Source organism: Balaenoptera acutorostrata, chromosome 4, assembly GCF_949987535.1.
Source record: "Balaenoptera acutorostrata chromosome 4, mBalAcu1.1, whole genome shotgun sequence".
Classification (NCBI taxonomy): domain Eukaryota; kingdom Metazoa; phylum Chordata; class Mammalia; order Artiodactyla; family Balaenopteridae; genus Balaenoptera; species Balaenoptera acutorostrata.
This window is the reverse complement of record NC_080067.1, coordinates 142668394-142690211: the sequence shown is the minus strand read 5'-3', so window position 1 is coordinate 142690211 and position 21818 is coordinate 142668394. Positions and strand designations below refer to the sequence as shown.

Below are 21818 nucleotides of genomic sequence, written 5' to 3'. Positions count from 1 at the left end.
GCCAGCAGGGCAAGTGCTATTCTATAAACCTAAGAGGATGAAAGACAGACTGACAGACTTTGTCTGGGGACTTAGGGAGGTCTTCACAGAAGAGGTGATGCTTCAGCAGAACCTTGAAGTGGGGCAGCAGTTCCCGAGGCAAAGGAGAGTAAGAGGGTGCCCCAAATGAAGGGAGTATGTCCAAGGGCACTGGAACGTGATCGGGTGTGGAGTCTTGCAGGACACTTGGGTGAATTGGGAGCATAGGGTAGGGCGGGTTTGAAAGGTAGATGGGGACCTGAACATGACAAGCTCTTCTCAATGGAGATGGAAAAGTTTGGATTTTATCCTATAGGTGAGGGAGGTTGCAGAGTTATTTAGTCAGGGATGTGCCTGAATATTCCTAGCATTGGAAATCAGATGGGTGGTGAGCTCATTAACTGAGATGCAGAAGACAGTGGCAGAGAAGGTTGAGAGGAGAAGGGAGATGAAAGTGAAAGAGGAAAGAGGGTGAAAGAAGGGAAGGTACTGAGTTCATTGAGGATATGCAGGGTCTCCTGGTGGAGTGCCCAGTGTGGCCGGATGGTGATGCTGAACTGAGTCAAGTCAGGAGGAAAGGTCTAGATCTGAGTGCACCTCAAGTCTGTAACTGGATCCGCCTTCCTAGGGTAGTTGACTCCACCCCCTAAACCCCAATATCTTGATTAGATTAAATCAAAATCTTGAAAAAATTAAAACAAACGGCACCCGTTTACCCTTCTGTAATGTGGAGCCCGTGGCTTCTCTTACAGGGAAGTTAGATAAATAGGAGAATACAGTAAGTCCCCTACATACGAACAAGTTCTGTTCTGAGAGCACGTTCGTTAAGTCCAATTTGTTCGTAAGTCCAACAAAGTTAGCCTAGGTACCCAACTAACACAATTGGCTGTGTAGTACTGCACTGTAATAGGTTTATAATACTTTTCACACAAATAATACATAAAAAACACAAAAAATAAAACATTTTTAATCTTAACAGTACAGTACCTTGAAAAGTACAGTAGTACAGTACAACAGCTGGCATCCAGGGGCTGGCATCGAGTGAACAGGCAACAAGAGTTACTGACTGGAGGAGGGAGAGGAGGTGGGAGATGGTAGAGCTGAAGGGTCATCAGCCATAGGAGATGGAGGGCAAGCTGCAATTTCACTCACGCCTGACGTTGATGGCACAGGTTCTGATTCCTTGCTGGATTCAATTCTATCTACCCTCTTGAAAAAAACAATCCAGTGATGTCTGGGTAGTAGCTCTTTTTTTCTCATCAAAGATGACATGGTAGCACTGGGTTGCGTTCTGAACGGCTGGTGCAACCTTCGCGTACCGTTCTACATTTGGGTCCTGTGCCTCAAAAACTAACAGTGCCTCCTTCTTTTAAAAAAATTAATTAATTAGTTAATTAATTTTTGGCTGCGTTGGGTCTTTGTTGCTATGCGTGGATTTTCTCTAGTTGCGGTGAGTGGGTTTCTCATTGCGGTGGCTTCTCTTGTTGCGGAGCACGGGCTCTAGGTGCGCAGGCTCAGTAGTTGTGGCACATGGGCTTAGTTGCTCCACAGCATGTGGGATCTTCCCGGACCAGGGATCAAGCCCACGTCCCCTGCATTGGCAGGTGGATTCTTAACCACTGCACCACCAGGGAAGTCCCAACAGTGCCTCCTCATATAAAGAAAATCCCCTTGCCATTTCCTGCATTGTGAATCTCTTCTGTTCTTCAGTTACTTCTTCTTCCTCTTGTCTCTCTTCGTCCTTTCTCTGGGCCTCCAGTTCCATCAGGTCTTCATTAGTAAGCTACACAAAGTAAGTACACAAAAGCACAACCGCTTGTAGAGGATGCACACGTGTGACAATGTACGCCAGGCACGTGAACTGACTTAGTGATTGGACATGCGAATGCACATTCTCATCTTTGAAAGTTTGCAACGTGAAGGTTCGTATGTAGGGGTCTTACTGTATCTATGCTCTGCCAGCTCACACTGATTATTTCCCAGCTAGGTTTTCTACTTACGGGCTTTAAAAGTATCATTACACAAACTTTTTTTTTTTTTTTTTAGTGAAGGAAATTAAAAGTAGGCGCGTAGACTCATAGAAGCCAAGGTCATCCCTTTCTCCCACTTCACAACCCTCTTTTAGATGCTTGTGTTTTCTGTACATTTTCCTAGCTTTCAGAAGTAACTTCTGGCCATTTTCTTCAAGTTGCAAATCCCCAAGGCCTGAACATTTACAGTGTGTTATTCCTGGGGAACCCCATTCCCTTTCATTCCAAGTCTGTTCTGGCTTCCTTACCTGAATTGCCTGCTGATGACATTTTCCTTTTGTCTCAGGACCCCTGAATCCAGAAAACTGGTCAACCCTCTCCCAACAAGATTTTTTTTTTTTTTAATTTTTATTTATTTATTTATTTATTATTTATTTATGACTGTGTTGGGTCTTCGTTTCTGTGCGAGGGCTTTCTCTAGTTGTGGCAAGTGGGGACCACTCTTCATCGCGGTGCGCAGGCCTCTCACTATCGCGGCCTCTCTTGTCACAGAGCACAGGCTCCAGACGCGCAGGCTCAGTAATTGTGGCTCACGGGCCTAGTTGCTCTGCGGTATGTGGGATCTTCCCAGACCAGGGCTCGAACCCGTGTCCCCTGAATTGGCAGGCAGATTCTCAACCACTGCGCCACCAGGGAAGCCCCCAACAAGATTTTGACCTAAGTTATCCATTAACTATTTTTCTTTTTCTTTTAAAAAATTGTAAGTTTATTTGAACAAAAATCTGTTCCAGCTGGGCAGCGCAAAACCAGAAGGGCCTAGGACTGCCCCCAACGCCTCCACCTTCAGCTCTTTTCCGTGATTCCTTTCCTTCTTGAAGGATATCTTTTGGCTGCCGTGGCCCTGAAGGGGTTGGTGTAGCCCCTCTCTCTTTCACGCTCTCTGGCTGGCTGTTGTCTCTGTGTGTGCGTGTGTGTGTGTGTGTGTGTGTGTGTGTGTGTGTTTCCATGACTCTTTCTCCAGAGGCTGCTGGTTGGAGTGAGCTGGTCCAGCCCCGCACTGGGAGGAGGGTGGCTTCCTCCCCACAGGGCAGAGCTGCTGTCACTTAGTGAGGTTCACTGCCCTGTCAGATGCTGGTGTTTTGCTCCCCTTCCCGTTTCAATTGGAATGAATCACATTTGAAAATATTTCCATCCTTTTAGTGACTACCTTGAATAACACATATTTTTCATTAATATTTACTGTAACCAACATTAACCTTGCTCTTTTTCTTTTCTTTTTAAAATTAGCACAATTATTTCTATTATTATCTAGTTTCCCTCAGTCTCTAGACTTAGTTATGTTAAAATGGATTCCTGCCCAGGTAAATTGAGAAATAGTCTTTTCTAATTTCTGGAGACTCAGAATTCATTGGTGGACATAGAAAACAAACTTATGGTTACCAAAGGGGAAAGGGGGGAGGGATAACTTAGGAGTATGGGGTTAACAGATGCACATCACTATATATAAAATAAACAACAAGGATTTGCTGTATAGCACAGGGAACTATATTTAGTATCTTGTAATAACCTAAAATGGAAAGGAATCTGAAAAATGAATATATATATATATATATATATATGACTAAATCACTTTGCTGTACACCTGAAACTAACACAATATTGTAAATGAACTATAGTTCAATTAAAAAGGAAGTTATAAAAAAAACTCCCAGTCTGGAAGGTTTCCAGACTAAATATAGAAACTTGAGACAAAAAAAGAACTCATTAGGAGAAAAATGAAAATTATGGTGCAAAAGTGTAGAGAGTTGCCTAATAGATTACTGCAAACTATTTTCAATGGACTTCCTCCTCAACTCTCCTCCTCCAAACCATGCTAATTACAGAGGGGTCTCCAACGCTGAGCTTTGAGTTAGTTCAAGTATTTTATAACAATTCTTCGAAATGGGAGAAAAGAACCAGTCTCTCCATGATATATTGAGTTTTGTAATTCCAAGAGACTATTGTCTACTAAAAATCGACCTTCTCTGCCCTCCCTCTCATGCCCTTTTAATGGATTAAGGGAGAATCATTACAAAACAGTGGAATTTCAAGACAGCTGCGTTCACATGCCTGCTTTCTGAGTGGTTGGTGGCCACCTGCTGCCGAGAAGCTGTTTCAGAGGGGAACTGGACTAACTTCCCTTTTGAGCAAGAGTTGCAGCATGAAAGTGGCATCAATCAAAATTCCTCACGCAGTCGCATCCTCTTTATGAGTGCGCTTCCTCAAAGACCTCTGGGCATACACTGAAGGTGTTAGGCAGAGCCCTTTCAAAATCCAGACGTGTTTTCCAAACAAATGCCAGATTTCCTGGGACTGTTGGTTACAGTCGCCTAGTCCACAGATATAGTGCATCTAAGATCGTCTGTCTGGATAATCTTCCCTTTTCAGTGTTTATTTAAAGTGGAAGTGATGTTATCCAGACCCTGCATACGAATGAGATCATGTCATGAAGTTTCGTTCTGATGTTGTTTTCTCCCAGTCCTGCGGTGACATCAGGATCTGAACACGGATGACTTCGATGACATTTGAAGGTCCCTGCCATTTGTAACCTTCCATGATTGTTGGGAAATCACTGGGGAGAAGAGGATGTCACGTAAGGTGGTAGGTCAACCCGTCTAGTCATTCGCAGTCATGGCAAGATATCATGGAACTATTATTAGTGTGCTCTGAAAAGACTTCTCTTTTGCTTTTTTCAGAAATAGATTTTATTTTTTTAGAGAAGTTTTACTGCACAGCAAAACTGAGCAGAATGTACAGGGATTTCCCATATACCCCCTCACCTCCACATGCATGGACTCCCCCGCCATCAACATCTCCCACCAAAGTGCTATACTTGTTACAATGAATGAACCTCCATTGACACATCAAAATCACCCAAAGTCCATAGTTTACCTTACAGTTCACTCCTGGTGGTGTATATTTTATGGGTTTGGCCAAATGTTTAATGGCATGTATCCACCATTATGATGTCAAACAGAGTAGTTTTGCTGTGTGTTGTCGCTTTTAAAAAATATATATTTTGCTGTGTATAGAATGATTTCTTTAAGGTCCTACCTGAGAAGATGAATGGTTGAATTCTATTTTTCTGCTAAGATTTTGGGCAGGAGAATGTTTTTCATGAATGTCTCATGAATTGTTAGTGGATATTCTCTGACAAAAGGGTTCCATGACCGTATGAGTTTGTGAAATTCTGGAGAAAAATCTGATGGAGTCATCACTGGGTATTTATATCGCTATTCTGATTCGGACATAGAAATATACGATTTCTAAGTCAATTTAATTATCTAATTAAACCTAAATTTCATTTCTGAGAGAGTGATGAAGAAATGAACCATGAACGTCCTAGCAATCTGTCCTCATATCTGTTTTTAAATTAGCATTCCCTTAAGGATTTCATCCACTCATTTGTTTATTTGTTCTTTTAACAATTACCTATTTTGTGCCTTCCCTGTGCCAATACTTAGGGACACACTGCACCTTAGCAAAAGGGAGAGTGTGGCAGAGGTGGCCAGTCACTGCCGCCCTTCTTTAGTATTGGTGAGCGATCGGCAGCCCAGGACAAAGACTTTCCCTTATTCTCCTGCGTGAGGAGTGCCGCGAAGCTAAGTTCTGGCCAATGGGATCTGACCTTGAGGGGCTGTGGACGGGGGCCGTTATTTGGCCTCTGTGGACTGGCCTAGGTGTACACGTATCAGTAACTGGCAATATGGAAGCCATGTATTTTGAATGACAGAGGAGGAAGTCAGAGATGGGACTTTGATGATATGGGGTGGCATGGCACTCTTCCAATACTTATGATTAGACCATTATGTGAAAGAAATAAACTTCTCTCAGTTTAAGACACTGTTACTTTGGCCGTTGTTACAGCAGCCAAATCAGTAACCTAACTGATCTAGAAAGGATTTCCAGTGATCAGGCCTTGTCATAAGATTGGGTAGATGAGACACCCATCTTATAGAGAGGTAAGAGACTTATAGGAGGTAAGTTGAACTGTGTCTAATGACTGTCTCAGTTTATGTAAAAGGTCTGAATATTGAAAGGGAACATTTAGTCACTTAAACTACTCATCCCCACATGTTGAAGGAGGAAAAGACCCAAGGAACTGAAGTTCCTTTGAATGATAGTGGAGAGAAGGCACAGATTCTTTTCACTATTTTAGCCAGCATTCATAGAGAAATAAGGCCAGCTTTCAGTACGACAGCTGAATTTTCCCAGTAAGCCCAGGTGTATGGGCAGTTGACATGGATTTAGAGGTTTTAAAATAATCAACATCTATTTTCCTAATTCCTCCTATACATCTTTGTAAAACACATTCTGGTATTGTAAACTTTCTTTTATCAGTACGCTACCTCTATCCACAACATAGTGGGCATAGGGAAGCACACGAGTGTATATTTAGATGTGGGTTAGGCATAAAAGAGCTTTTTTTCTTCAACAAGGAAAAAAACCTCCTCTATTTATTACTAAATGCGACACTTTAGATCTGAGTAGACAGCAAGGACCTTGTGAAAATGTGCTAAGCTTCCACATAGTTAACAAGATGTCACTTTGTGAGAGAATTTTCATAATTAATGAACCAGTTCAATTTGCTCTGCCATTTGACTTTGATTAATATGTCGTGGAGTATTCCACGGGGACTCTCTCCAGCTGGTTTGGGGAGCTCTTATGTCTATATCCTGTGCGTGTGCGTGGATCAAAGCTCTGGCATCCAATATCTGCCTCGTTAGGTCAGGGAATAGCCGTGCAAACTCAGTGACAATCCTGAGATCCCACAGCAGGCCAGCACGTGACCCACATGGACAAACCCAAACCCAACAAGCATAAAATCCAAACCAAAGCTATTTGGAAAAGGGATTGCACCACTCCCTGCCTATTTTATGGAGTCTTAGAAGGAGAATTTTTATAATTAAACTTTTATTCCTAATTCTGCCATGGATATGGCAGACTGAATGAAATGACTTTAGCATCATCTTTAAACATCTGGTTAAAATTTGCTTCATTGCAAATGCAGTTTACAGGGATAAGTGTTTCGTATGACAAGGTGAATCGATCGGTTTCCAATCAGTGCAATTTTCTGTTAGAAACCACTGTAGGTATCTCAAAGAAGGAATTTGATACAGGCATATCTTGGAGATATTGTGGGTTTGGTTCCAGACCACTGCAATAAAGTGAATATTGCAATAAAGTGAGTCACACGGATTTTTTGGTTTTGCAGTGCATATATAAAAGGGATGTTTACATTATTTTGTAGTCTTTTAGGTGTGCAATAGCATTATACCCCCCAAAACAATGTATATACCTTAATTAAAAAATACTTTGTTGCTAAAAAATGCTAACCATCATCTGAGCCTTCAGTGAGTCATAATAGTAACATCGAAAATCACTGATCACAGAGCACCATAACAAATATAATAGTAATGAGAAAATTTGAAATATTGCAAGAATTGCCAAAATGTGACACAAAGACATGGAGTGAGCAAATGCTGTTGGAAAAATGGCGCCAATAGACGTGCTCAACACGTGGTTGCCGTGAACCTCCAGTTTGTAAAACATGCAATATTTGCAAAGTGCAATAAAATGAGGTGTGCTTCATACAGAGAATATGTAGTACATGATTTGAGAGGGATGAAGGGGGAAAAATGAGGAGGCAAGGTTACCTAAAGATTAGTAACTGCGGGAAGCCACTATCCCCTTAGGCTTTTTAAAAGAAATTAATTAATTATTTTTATTGGAGTATAGTTGCTTTACAATGTTGTGTTAGTTTCTGCTGTACAACGAAGTGAATCAGCTATACATATACATCTATCCCCTCCCTCTTGGAACTCCCTCCCACCCTCCATCCCACCCATCCATCTAGGTCATCACAGAGCACCGAGCTGAGCTCCCTGTGCTATACAGCAGGTTCCCACTAGCTATCTGTTTTACACATGGTAGTGTATTAGGCTTGAAGAAGCCACAGGGGACATGGCGGGACTCTCAGCTTTGGTTTTCTTGGCCACAAAACTGTTGTTGCTAAAACTGAGCTGACTTAGCAGAAACCCAGAAGCCACAGCGCTGCCTTTGCTGCTGCTGCCGCCGTTGCCAGAAGCACCACAAGAAGGTGGAAAAATAGCATCTCCCTTCCGCTCACCTTCCGGTTTGCTGCTGGTGCCTCCCATTGGTAGAACCCAACAGGGGGCTGGTTGGCCAGGGAACCTGGGAAATGTGGTTTTCAGGCTTTCTGCCCCAAGGCCAGATGGGAGAATAAAGAAGGGAGAGAGTGGAACTGAGGGACAAAAGACTCTAGTCAGCACCCATTTCCAAGGACATATCCTACGTAAATTTAAAGTAGATGCACATTACTTGATTAAATTAATGAATGAGATACATTTTGTTACTAGTTAAGATATCACTTTTTTAAACCCGTCTCTGTGGAATCATATAACATTATAATCTAGCATATACATACAACTCTGAAGTTGTATAGATGCTAATGGATAATATATTTAAAAGGTTCATGTTAATGTTTATTCAGACTAATTATCCAACTGGCTTTATTGGTAAGAAACAAGACCAAAACAATCATTTACATCCTAGGTCTTGGCCATGCCAATCCTGTCTTTCTACAATAACAAAAAAGGATCAAATTTTTTTTTTTTTTTTTTTTAAGGATTTTCTTTTTAATTAATTAATTAATTTATTTTTGTCTGTATTGGGTCTTCGGTTCGTGCGAGGGCTTTCTCCAGTTGCGGCAAGCGGGGGCCACTCTTCATCGCGGTGCGGGGACCGCTCTTCATCGCGGTGCGCGGGCCTTTCTCCATCGCGGCCCCTCCCGTTGCGGGGCACAGGCTCCAGACGCGCAGGCTCAGCAATTGTGGCTCACGGGCCCAGCTGCTCCGTGGCATGTGGGATCTTCCCAGACCAGGGCTCGAACCCGTGTCCCCTGCATTAGCAGGCAGATTCTCAACCACTGCGCCACCAGGGAAGCCCAAGGATCAAATTTAAACAGAAAAGGTAGAGAAGGAATGAGATGAAACATCTTCCACTTTGGATAAGAACCCAGGTGGCCCCTCGCCTGTGCAGGTATCCTCCCAAAGACATCCCCAGCCCAACAGTACCTTGGAGAGATGTGAAATGCTCAAGGACTTATTGCTTCTCGGTGGATTTCTGGTGGTCAAAGCAAGTCAAGGACATGGACACTTGAGGGAACAGACATAAAACCTTTGCCCCACTTTGTGGCCCAGCAGTGTTTAGTATCCCTATTAACAAAAAGAAAAAAAAAGCCTGCTGGTCTTAGTGGCATTGTATAAACAAGACTGGATAATTTTCTTTTATTGAATTCATTCCTATCTCTTCATGTGGGCCTGAGAAGTGCGTCTGGAGGGCACTTTCCTTCTTGGTTGGAGGTGACTTGACAGACTAGCAATTACTGTCATTACAAGCCCAGTTGTATAGCTGGAAGATCTAGGCGGCTGCTAGCTCTGGAGCAGCCCGGAATGAGTGGGAGCAGTTGAGACCACACTGAGAAGCCAGGGAACTATAGACAAGTAATCTGCAGGGGGAAGAGGCCCCTTTGATCTTTGCACCAGACAGCAATTTCAGCAGAAGCAGAGTCGACTTGGTATTTTTTTACTGCAGGGGAATAGGCAAGACTGACTTGTATGTGTAGGGGTTGCCAAGAGGAAGTAAAGATGAGCTTTAGCTTACCTGCATCTTAAGCTGTGCAAAGAAAAAAGGTTCACATTTTTGTTAAATAGAAATGATCTAAATATTTAATAAAGGCAAATCATTTGTTATTTAATGTTTTTAATCACATGGCCAGTTTCAGCTCATGTAAGACCGGATGCTTGCTGGTAATGGCTATTTTCTTTTTGATCCTTGGGGTGGGCTCCAAAAATTCAATTATTTTTGTTAAATTCAGTACAGTGCTTACCCTCAGATTTCCCTGGAAGCATCTGCTGTCAGGCTCCAGGGAGACAACGGATTTGTACTTGTGCCTTTGGAAATGCTTCTGGTTTATCGTTATGCCGATTTGAAATATCATAAAGGCTGTTTATATAGAGAGTGGTCCAAGGAAGAAAGTGGATCTGGATGAAGGGCATCTGCTCATGTCCTTTGTCTTGGTTACAAGACAGGCATCTCATCGCAAGCCATTCTGACTTGGTTAGGAGCAGCAGACGCCTTGGTGCCTTTGGAAGAGTTAACGGAAGCTGCCAGAAGGCCTGTCTGTGAGTCTTCTTGGTTAAGCACCTAATTCAGCTCATCAGAATTTATTTTCAGAATCACAGTCAATTCTTGAACTAAATAAGTTATGGACCCTCTAATTGGATGGGATGTAGGGCGTTTATGATAGCCACTGAAATTTGATTTTTCAGCATATACCAAAGGGCTATCAATCAATAAATAAAGAGGGAATGAACAAAATAAATTCTCTGCTTATGGCCATTGATTTCCTGGTAGAATTCCCCTTTTTCTAGTGTCTCCAGGAAATGTCTCCCTTGCTTGTGTGTGTGTCTGCCAGGCCTGCTGGTTCTTAGTCAGCTATGGGAGAGGTTGTGTTCAGAAGCACACACCATGTGACATGTCAGGCAGATCAAAGCAGGGATTTCAGGGCTGACTACAAGGGGAAATGGTTAGTGATTAATAAAAGGATGTGGAATTGGTCATGTTGACTGAAAGAGCCCAGAACCTTGGCGAAAGTCTCCCAGAGGCTGCCAAGATAAAAAGAGTGGCCGCGATGAGTTATTTCGGGTGAAGCTTGCAGGTGTTAATGCCTCTGGGTGAGGGGAGCTGAGTAAGACATTGACTCTCTCACCCAGGCCATGGACTCACCTATTATAAGAGCCTCTTCAGCTCCAGCCATAGTTTTGGTTTGTTTTGAAATGGAGCTTTTAGGGGCCATCGGGGACCTACAACAACTTGATAATGATGTTTAATTCTGAGAGTCAAGCTGTGGTTTCTCATTTGCCATTTCTGGCTTTTCATTGCTTCACATCAATATGTTTTGTTTCCAGACTGAAGATCAAAGAAACTTTTCCCTTGGGCTTGCTCACTTTTCTCCCCTGTGTGTGTTCTAATGCACTGATGAAGCCAAATAAATCCCCTGGGAACATATGTGTCTCCTGGCTTCTCCACCATGGCTGTAGCCACTGCGCACTTTTTGGTAGCTTAGTGGTGAGGAGTAGAATGTGGAAAGGGAGGTGACACAGAAAATGGATCTTGGGAAAAAGCATATTAGAGGCAAGTCCCATCTCAGCAAGGGGACTTAGCAAGTCTCACCTAACCAGGTTAAGATCTTGAGCTGTAGAAGTCTGGATGCTGCTGTGTGTGTGTGTGTGTGTATTCTTGGGAGTTGGCAAACAAATCATGGAAACTCCAAATAAATTTTCCACTGATTGCTTGGGAGACTTGTGAGCTTATAAATTGCCTTATTGAGTTTTTTTTTTTTTAAAGGTTATTTGAATTTATTTATTAATTAATTTATTTATGGCTGTGTTGGGTCTTCGTTTCTGTGCGAGGGCTTTCTCTAGTTGTGGCGAGCCGGCGGCCACTCTTCATCGCGGTGCGCGGGCCTCTCACTGTCGCGGCCTCTCTTGTTGTGGAGCACAGGCTCCAGACGCGCAGGCTCAGTAATTGTGGCTCACGGGCCTAGTTGCTCCGTGGCATGTGGGATCTTCCCAGACCAGGGCGCGAACCCGTGTCCCCTGCATTGGCAGGCAGATTCTCAACCACTGCGCCACCAGGGAAGCCCGCCTTATTGAGTTTTTAAGCCACTTTCCCAAGGGAGTGATGATGTTTGATCCGTTTTGCAATGTTCATAAGTATCTCAGGACGTGATGTCTCTGTAAGGAGTAGATTCTATTGATCCTAACCAAGGCACAGTGCAGTTTCTTAACTTCTCAATGATGTTTTCCCCCTTGTTCTTTGCCCTCCTTCAGTCCTCTTCCAGCTCCTGCCAACCTCCAAATAGACCAATGTTGTGGACAACATGGCAGGTTGGGAAAGTGTGGAGGGATGTGTTGGTTCATCTTCAGAGCAGACTTGAACTTTATGGGTAATCTTGTATATTAAGAATGGTTGGGAGTAATAATGATGGATGTTAAAATGATAAGCAGTTATGGGCACTGGGGACATGGGCGTTTGTTAATTTCTCTGTACTCCTCTGTAATTTCAAAACATAAAAATGTCAGTTGAGGGATTGGAAGGCTGATGTGGAGAGCAGTAAGAAAGGACAAACTGACAAATGTACGCTGGGTGCTTCAGACCTTTACGGAGAAATATCCGCATCTCCTATGTGTCAGTTCTCATGTGCCATGTAATGCCACATAGTAGCACCCCAAAAGCCATTGGCGGAGAACTATAATTAATTTTGATTGCTCTTGTGCCTACGGATGTGGCTAGGACGGTCCCGTTCCAAGACCTCCCCTGGGGCTGAGGTTAACCACGGGGTAAGCTGAGGCAGGTTCTTCTCCAGGTGGTGGCAGAGGTGCAGGAGGAAAATGGAAACAAGGGGAGCTTCTTAGGCTTAGGCTGGGAAGTGGCACACTTTCCTTCCACCCACATGCCATGGCCAAGGCCAGTTCTATGGTGAGGTCCAAAGTCAGCATGCAAGAAAAAAATGGTCTGGTCAAGGATGTGGATGCAGAGAGGGGTTAAGATTTGGCCAATCTTTATATATATATGGAGAGAGAGAGAGAGTGAGAGAGAGAGAGAGAGGGAGAGAGGGAGACTCCATTCTACATATAAAATCATCTCTGTAAATACAATTAAAATATAAGAATATAATGTATTTTGTCATATTACGTACTATGTGTAGTATACATAGTGAATAATACAGCAGTATAGGTGATTCCATATGTGTACGATTCTAGTTCATGTATCTGTCTATAAGATTCCAGTGAGAATGCTCCCATCTGTCTCTCTCAGAGTTCTTTTTGGCTTAGTCACTGTGATACGGGGTTGGGGAGTTTGTAGCTGCCCTGTTAGATGATGATCTCCTTTGGAACAGAAACAACATCCTAAACTTTTCATCTGTGATGATATATATATATATATATATATATATATATATATATATATATATTTATAAATTTATTTATTTATTTATTTTTGGCTGTGTTGCATCTTCGTTGCTGCACACGGGCTTTCTCTAGTTGTGTCGAGCAGGGGCTCTTCATTGTGGTGCGTGGGCTTCTCTTGTTGTGGCGCACAGGCTTAGTTGCTCTGCAGTATGTGGGATCTTCCCGGACCAGGGCTCCATCCCGTGTTCCCTGCATTGGCAGGCAGATTCTTAACCACTGTGCCACCAGGGAAGTCCCTGTGATTATATTTTTGATTCACTGGCCCCTGGCAAGTCCCCGCTAGCTTCCTGGGTCAGCAGCTTCCATGGTTTTCAAGCACAATCCTCTTAGGTTGAGCTGGAGGAGACAAGACTGCATTTAAGCCAGGGATGAGAGTCTTTCACAGAAACTCTTAGCAGTAAGGACATTTTGTTTACGGACAGGGAATAGTACTACATCTGGGTCAGCCGTGTCTGTCTGCACCTCCTCCTTGAGACTCCCCCAGCAGTGATGGAGCTGCCTGGGTCTCTCCTTCCCTAGATGCCCACCTGGTAGCAGGCCACAAGGAGGCCACTGGTGCCCCATGAAAACAGCGTGTGGCAGCCAGCTGGTCTGACTTCCTCTGTATCAACTGGGCAGCGTCCTGGTAATGTAGGCAGACACCTCACTTTGGCAGTTTGTTGGCTCTCGGGAAATATTACAGAATGCGCTGGGAAAACTTTAATGTGGAAGGAGAGGGACAAAGAACTACTACACACAAGGAGAACTGGGGTGCAGTGATGGAAGGGGGACATCCTGGTGTGACACCAAGAGAGGGCTATTTCAGGTGGATGAGGGAGGGAGGGGAGGAGGGGCAGCTTCTCCGAGGAGATGACATTTCAACTGAGTTCAGTGTAACAGGGAGGAAAGACCTGGGGGAAGAGATGTCAGGGTCAGGAGACCATCAGGTGTAAACATCTCAAGGGAGTAACAATGTACCCTAAAATCTCCCATTTCCAAAGGTAACCTTCTCCAATATACCCATACTTTCTTGTGTTTCAAAAGGAAGCATTCTTTCAGAGCCCATGAGTGCACTAAGGAAGACCTTCTTCCAACAGGATTGGTTATTTATTTTTTTAAATAGACTTTACCTTTTAGAGCAGTTTTAGGTTCACAGCAACATTGAGTAGAAGGTTCAGAGATTTTCCATACACCCCCTGCCCCGACACACGCATGGCTTCCCCACTACCGATAGCCCTGGCCAGAGGGTACGTTTGTTACAGTTGATGAACCTACCTTGACATATCATCACCCAGAGTTCATACTTTACATCAGGGTTCACTCTTGGTGCTGTACCTTCTATGGGTTTGGACCAATGTATCATGACATGTATCCACCATTGTAGTGGATACAGAGTAGTTTCACTGCCCTAAAAATCCTCTGATTGGTTATTTTCAAATACAGTGAAACTTCACAAATGTCATTTACATAGCAAAGGAAGAGCAACCAAGTACAACTTTTTTCGTTTTTCCTCTTTCTTTAAGATTGTAAAGGTCTTTGACGTGTGAAAGGCGGGCTTTTATTAACTCGGCATTTGTATCATAAACATAATTCCCAGACAAGCAGGAAAGTCCCAGAATTCTGAGTCATTGATGTTTGAATAGATGTTTTGTAAGGCCAGGCATTTGCTTTCACAAATAAAGCATTGATGAGCTCAACGGTTGCTTGAAATGAACCGGGAAAGTTTTATAATATGCACTTGGCCTTCAGAAGACAGTGCTGTGATTTATAACAATTTTCCCCTCTTTAATCTGTATTCAAATTACAAGAAAATTTCTCTTTTTGGCCACCTGTCTTGGTCAGTGCTCAGTGTGAGGGAGACCCATATCTGAAAATAGAAAAACAATTAAGCTAGTTCGTGTGGAAAAATAAGATATTCACCTGACATATGCTAGATATCTGCTCTTGGTATGTGGGATGCAGGGCTGCAGTGGTGTCTTCTTTCATGATGGGAGGTTTAAGAAAATGAAGAAGGATTCTGTTTGTGAAATACCATTTTGGTAGATGTATGATCTGCCACAAGAAATGGTTCTTTCTTTTTTTTTTTAAATAAAGTGAATGGTGTTTTTAAAAAATATATATTTATTTTATTTATTTTTAGTTTTGGCTGCATTGGGTCTTTGTTGCTGCACACGGGCTTTTCTCTAGTTGTGGCGAGCAGGGGCTACTCTTTGTTGCAGTGCGCGGGCTTCTCATTGTGGTGGCTTCTTTTGTTGCTGAGCACGGGCTCAGTAGTTGTGGCTCACGAGCTTAGTTGCTCCACGGCATGTGGGATCTTCCCTGGCCAGGGCTTGAACCTGTGTCCCCTGCATTGGCAGGCGGATTCTTAACCACTGCACCACCAGGGAAGCCCCCAAATGGTTATTTCTTATTCCGGGCTGCTGGTAACACAGCTGGAATGTTTTAATACACTAGTGCACTTCATTAATAGAAAGGTCTAAAAATAGAACTGGAGAGCTCAGAAGGGGGCGGAGAATTAGGTAGTTCAGGCTCCAGTCTCTGACTTTTGAGAATGAAATACCTCATGAGGACTTTGCCAACAGCAAATTGTGGGCAACACTAGCTATCCGCATTGAAGAGAATGTGATTCAAAAAAAGAGAACAGTTCAGCTTGATATAAAGAGCTGGAGTTGGGTTGGGGACTCAGTGGGCAGCAATTGAGGAGATAGGAGAGCCTCTGTGGAAATAAGGTCATAGAATTTCAAATACCCAGGTCATGGGCTTAAGTACCTCCTTTCCTCTCTCTCTCTCTCTCCCCTAAACTTTCCATTTTCTTAACCATTCCAAACAGGTTATTCCCTGACTCAAACTGTCCATTTGGGCAAGGAAGTCCATGCTGAGAGACCCCCATTATAGAGGGGAGCGAATACAGCTATCTGTTCCAGGAGGTTAGAGAGGAAAAAACCATGGCCCGAACATGTGGGCACAGCTCCCTTGGCAGTGAGGAATCTCTGAGTCCTCTGTTGTCTGATGAGATCAAATCATCTCCACCCTTGAATCTTTGGGTCCTGGAGTGGGTCTCAAGGCTCATTTGCTCCCTCACTTGGTGCAGGATCTCTCCGTAATCACAATACTGACTCTTGTTTGAACCCCTCTGGTGATGGGTAAGTCAGTTCTTTGTGAGTCTGCTCACTCAGCTAGGTCAATCCAACATACACCATCACGGCAGTACGATGTAACCTCCTGGTAAATTTAACAAAATCCTTACTGCCTGGGGCTCACTCTCAGTGACTCTGATAGAATTGTTCTGGGGAGGTTGCTGGCATCAGTATGATTTAAAACTCTGCCCATGATGCCAATAAACATCCAAGGTTGAGAGCAATGGCTCTGGTGTTTTTTGTACTGATGGAGGTCAGCTTTCCAGGAGCTGCCACCCATCTAAGCTAATTCTGTCCTCTGGAGTCAAGTCTATCTCTTCTTTTACGTGACAGCCTTTCAGACATATGAGCTTGCTAACCTGCCCCTAAGTTTGTATCACTTCCCTGAGGTTTTTTCTTCTCCAGGCGAAGCCACTCATTTTCTCAAAAGTTACTCCTATTATGTGGTTTTACTTCCCTCACCATCCTGATCTTAAGCTACATTGTCAGGATGCCACTTACAGTGTGTGTCTCTTCATGCTTTTGTTTCATTGTGAGCTCGCTGTCACCTAAATCCCCTCAATTTTCTCCCACAAAAGGCTTACAGCTTAGTCGGGCAGACAGGCATGCCAACAAACCAAAGCTTCCCCATCCTGTAATTATGAAACTGATTTTTAAAGTCTAAATGCAGGACTTTTATTTACCCTTATCATATTTTATCTTGTTCTGTTTACCTATCTAATTCCATCCTGCAAAAATACTGTAAGAGTTGCCTGCTTGGTAAGGTGTCTTTATATCTTTATCCATGTTGTTAATAACAGTAACAATAAGAGACTCTATTTATTGACTGTAAACACTTATTGACTGGAAGCACCACCAGATTGGATTGAAAGAGACAGAAATAGAGCCCCAACTTCTATGGGTAGGAAGTAGGTGGAGAGGGCTACAGAATCACCAACTAAGTGTTCTTACAGAAAACGAAAGATGCTCAGAGAAAGAGACAAGAGTCCAGAGCGTGCAGCCAAGAGCCACTTGAGAGTCCTGGGCCCTAGAAAGAAACTTGCACCGTCTCTGCAGCTGGAGCGCAGAATTGCTTTGGACCAGTGCTGACTGCAGCCTCCTGTTTCTCCCCTTTTTGAATGGGAGCGTCTATTGTGGTTTTTTTGTTTTGCTTGTCCCGCCATTGTGTGCGGAGTATGTGTCTGTACGTAGGGGTGAAGATAATTGGTCTCTATAGTTCATAGTATTCCGATGGTGATGAACAACCCTCACTGAGTTGTTCAAGAAGAGCCACACTCAGAGAGCTTCATTTATACTTGGACGTGACTTACAAGGATGAGACTTTTGGCTCGTCTTGGGAGGAGTGAGTATATTTTGCATGTAATACGTGTCCAGAGGCAGATTGAATCTGGGCGCTGTAGCTGCTTGACCAGTAGAATATGGGGAAGTGACATTGTGCCAGTTTTCAGGCCTAGGCCTGAAGAAACCGGCAGCTTCTGCCTCCTGTCTCTTGAGATGCTTATTCTTGGAATCCAGCCACCATGTTGAGAGGAAACTCAAGCTGCCCAACAGAGAAGCTTTCATAGGGGAGGAACCAATAGCCAGAACAATTGCCAGCCAAGTGAGAGAGTCACCTTGGAAGTGATGGGTCAGCCCCAGTAGAGCTGCCCTAGCTTATTCCAGGTGGGGCAGAGCTGAGTTGTTGCTACTGAGCCCTGCTCAAGATCAGATTCGTGTACACAGTAAATTGTTGTTGTTGAGTTAAACCACTAAGTTTGGAGCAATTTGATTCACAGTGGTAAGAACAGCGCCAGGCACTGTGCTTCTGACTTTTCATATATTTTCTTACTTAATCCTCCTAACAGTGCTATGACATAGGCATTCTTTCTCCTCCTGATAGATGAGAAAATTGGGGCTCAATGGTTTAGGTACATGCCGAAGGTCATACAAGTAGTAAATGGCAATACTGGGATTGAAACTGAGGAATATTGGATTGTATCATCCTTTTAACCTCTAAAATGCTGAGTAGGACAGGGCTGAGGTAAGAGAGCCAGGCAGCCATTTAACACATACTTACAGAGTGCTTTCTGAGGAGAGGAAAATAAATAAAACATAGTGCAAGAAAGTGATAGCTTAGGGAGGAGACAGACAGGAAAACAAGTAAATACAGTTGAATGTGTTGTGCCATGATAGCCAAAGTGGAGGGATACAACCGCGCTTCCAGTTCTTTCTCTGTAGATTTTCTGCTCTCATAGATACATACATGTTTTAATAAAGAAGTGATAGTGCTCTATACATGTTCTAGGGCATTTTTTTCACATCTTTCTCTATCATGTATACAAGCCCACTATTTTAAACTGATGATCATGATTTATTAAACTGTCTCCCCCAAAGATGTTTCTAATTTTTTTTTTGCTAGTGCATGCAATATTGCATCAGATATCTTTATATATATAACACACATGTGAGTGTTTCTTTAGGAATTGTTGGTTCAAAGGTAACGATTGTGATTTCTGAAAATTATTACCAGAAAAGCTTTATCAGTTTGTACTTTTTTTTTTAACATCTTTATTGGAGTATAATTGCTTTATAATGTTGTGTTAGTTTCTGCTGTATAACAAAGTGAATCAGTTATACATATTATCAGTTTGTACTTTTACCAAGAATGTATGAAAAGGCCAGTTTCCCCCATATTTCATTCTTATGAACACTGCTTTTATCAGTCTGTTAAGTTTTTGCCATGCTGATGGGAGAATAAAGTATTATTCTTGTTTTAATTTGTAGTTTCCAGATTATCAGAGCATTTCGTTTTCTTTTGGACACTTGTACATATATTGTTTTGGAATTTCTGGTTTACATCCTTTCCTGTTTTCTTTTTTTTTAATCCTTTTTTTCTTACGGATTTGTATGAGTTCTTTAAATAGTCTAGACATTACTCTCATTAATTGTTGCAAAGATTTTCTCCAAGTCTGTTTCTTGTATTTTAATTTTGCTTAAGGAGTCTTTTCTTATGAAAACATTAAATGTTCATGATAACAGATCTTTTTTTTAAATAAATTTATTTATTTTATTTTTGGCTGCGTTGGGTCTTCATTGCTGCGCACGGGCTTTCTCTAGTTGTGTCGAGTGGGGGCTACTCTTAGTTGTGGTGTGTGGGCTTCTCATTGTGGTGGTTTCTCTTGTTGTGGAGCATGGGCTCTAGGCACGCGGGCTTCAGTAGTTGTGGCACTCGGGCTCAGTAGTTGTGGCTCACAGGCTCTAGCGTGCAGGCTCAGTAGTTATGGTGCACAGGCTTAGTTGCTCCGCAGCATGTGGGATCTTCCCGGACCGGGGCTCAAACCCATGTCCCCTGCATTGGCAGGTAGATTCTTAACCACTGTGCCACCAGGGAAGCCCTGACAGCAGATCTTTTAATTTTCGTTTTTGGAAATTCTGGTTTTGTCTTGGTTAAGAATAACTTTCTCCAAGGTTATAAATTCTCTGTATTTTCTCCTAATGTTTATAATTGTTTTTTTTTTTTTAAATGCTTAGCCCTTCAACCCATCTGGACTTTGTTTTGGAGTATTCTACACAGAAGAGAAGTCTAGCTTAATTTTTCTTTATAAATATCTAATTGTCTCAACACCATTTATTTGTTTATCCATCTTTTTCCCATTGAATTGAAACTTTATAAAAATGTTGTATATCTGGGACTGTTTCTGGACTCTGTTATTTTATTGATTTATTTTTCTATTCCTGTACCAATAGCACACTCTTTTCATTAACTCAGATTTGAGGTATGTTTTGGTATTTAATAGTAGTTCCCTTTAATCTTTTCAAAACAAAGTTCTTATATTTTCTTCTCATGATGAACTTTGAAATCAACTTGCCAATTCCATAAAAAATTCCATTGGATGCTGATTCAGATTGCATTGAATTTATAGATTAACTTGGGGAGAACTGACATCTTTACAATTGTTTATCTTCCCATCCATAATGACTGCATTTGCTTTATTAAAAAAACCAATATCATTACATTTTGTAATAGAGATTTTTTACCCTGGGTCTCAACCCTACAAACTCTGATTTAATTAGTCTTGTTGTGATTCCAGTATGCACCCAGGGGACAAAACCATTCTTGTAGTTTTTTTTTTAAATGTTAATTCCTGTACATTTTTCACTAGGTTTATTTCTAGGTGTATTACATATCTGTTTGTTGCTATTATTCATGGTATTTCTAAAAAGTTCAAGTTAGACAACTACTTTATACCTTATGCCAGAATAAATTATAGATGGCTTAAATAACTAAATATAAAAACAAAACTATGAAAGTATTAGAAGAAAACATCAGAGGCATTCAATTTTTTATTGCTTGTATATAATAAAGGTATTGATTTTGTATCTGATATTATTATTATTATTTTTTAAATTTTTATTTATTTATTTATTTATGGCTTGTGTTGGGTCTTCGTTTCTGTGCGAGGGCTTTCTCTAGTTGTGGCAAGCGGGGGCCACTCTTCATCGCGGTGCGCGGGCCTCTCACTATCGCGGCCTCTCTTGTTGCGGAGCACAGGCTCCAGACGCGCAGGCTCAGTAGTTGTGGCTCACGGGCCCAGTCGCTCCGCAGCATGTGGGATCTTCCCAGACCGGGGCACGAACCCGTGTCCCCTGCATTGGCAGGCAGATTCTCAACCACTGCGCCACCAGGGAAGCCCTGATATTATTTTTTAATAGTATTTCCTTCAGTTCTCTTGGGACAGCAATTTGTCTACATGTAGGAAAATTTTTATTTTTTTTTCCACATTTATACCTCTTATTTCTTTTACTTTTCTCTCTTTTTAAATAGGACCTATTATATGGAACAATGAAGGATGGTAGCTGTGATGGTTGTCTTGTTTTCAATCTTAATAGAAACTTTCTAATCTTTCATTATTAAATATGATAGTTTCTGTGATAGGCTGCATGATTTTACATCCTTTTTTACTGTAATAACAGTTTTTTTTTTTTTTTGGTCTTGTGCTAACCTTGTCATTTGGTTTTGGAATCAAATTGATGTCAGCTGTGTAGAATGAGTCTGGATTCTCTTTACTTTTGTGTACTTCCAGATAGATGTATAATTTAAGGATTATCAGTTTCTTCATGGAACAGAAATTCATATAAAAGTATTTGGTCTTGGTGCCATTTTTTTGTTTTACGGATTCAAGCTTTGACTACCTGTTAAATTTTTATAAAGGTATTCATCTATTCACATTTTCAGCCTCTTCTTGGATCAATTTTGATTAATCCATATTTTTATAGAAAATCACACCCTTGAGATTTTCAAAAATTTTATATAGTATTATTTGCTTTTGTTTAATAAAATCTCATATCTCGAGTTAGGCTCCTTTTCCCATTGTTAGGTTAATTAATATTTGAAATATTGATTCCAAATTAATTATTTGGAATTAACTAATCTATTTTTCTTTCACACTTCAAACAAAACTAGAACTTTAGGATTGTTTTCACTAATTTCTCTCTACTCTCCAACCCTGCTGCCTCCCATGTTGAGATCTTCTGGGATTTTTTTTTTTTTTTAATTTATTAATTTATTAATTTATTTTTGGCTGTGTTGGGTCTTCGTTTCTGCGCGAGGGCTTTCTCTAGTTGCGGCGAGCAGA

The 21818-nt window shown here is 41.9% G+C and overlaps 1 protein-coding gene across 3 annotated transcripts in view; it reads left to right on the top strand.

Annotated features, from left to right (window-relative positions):
• SETD4 (SET domain containing 4) overlaps positions 1 to 21818 on the top strand; it is a 430129-nt gene that overhangs the window by 131095 nt on the left and 277216 nt on the right. For all 3 annotated transcript variants that reach the window (XR_009008193.1, XR_009008194.1, XR_009008195.1), the window contains exon 14: positions 4507 to 4628. The gene's annotated coding sequence lies outside the window, so the exon portion shown is untranslated. The remainder of the gene's footprint in view (positions 1 to 4506; positions 4629 to 21818) is intronic.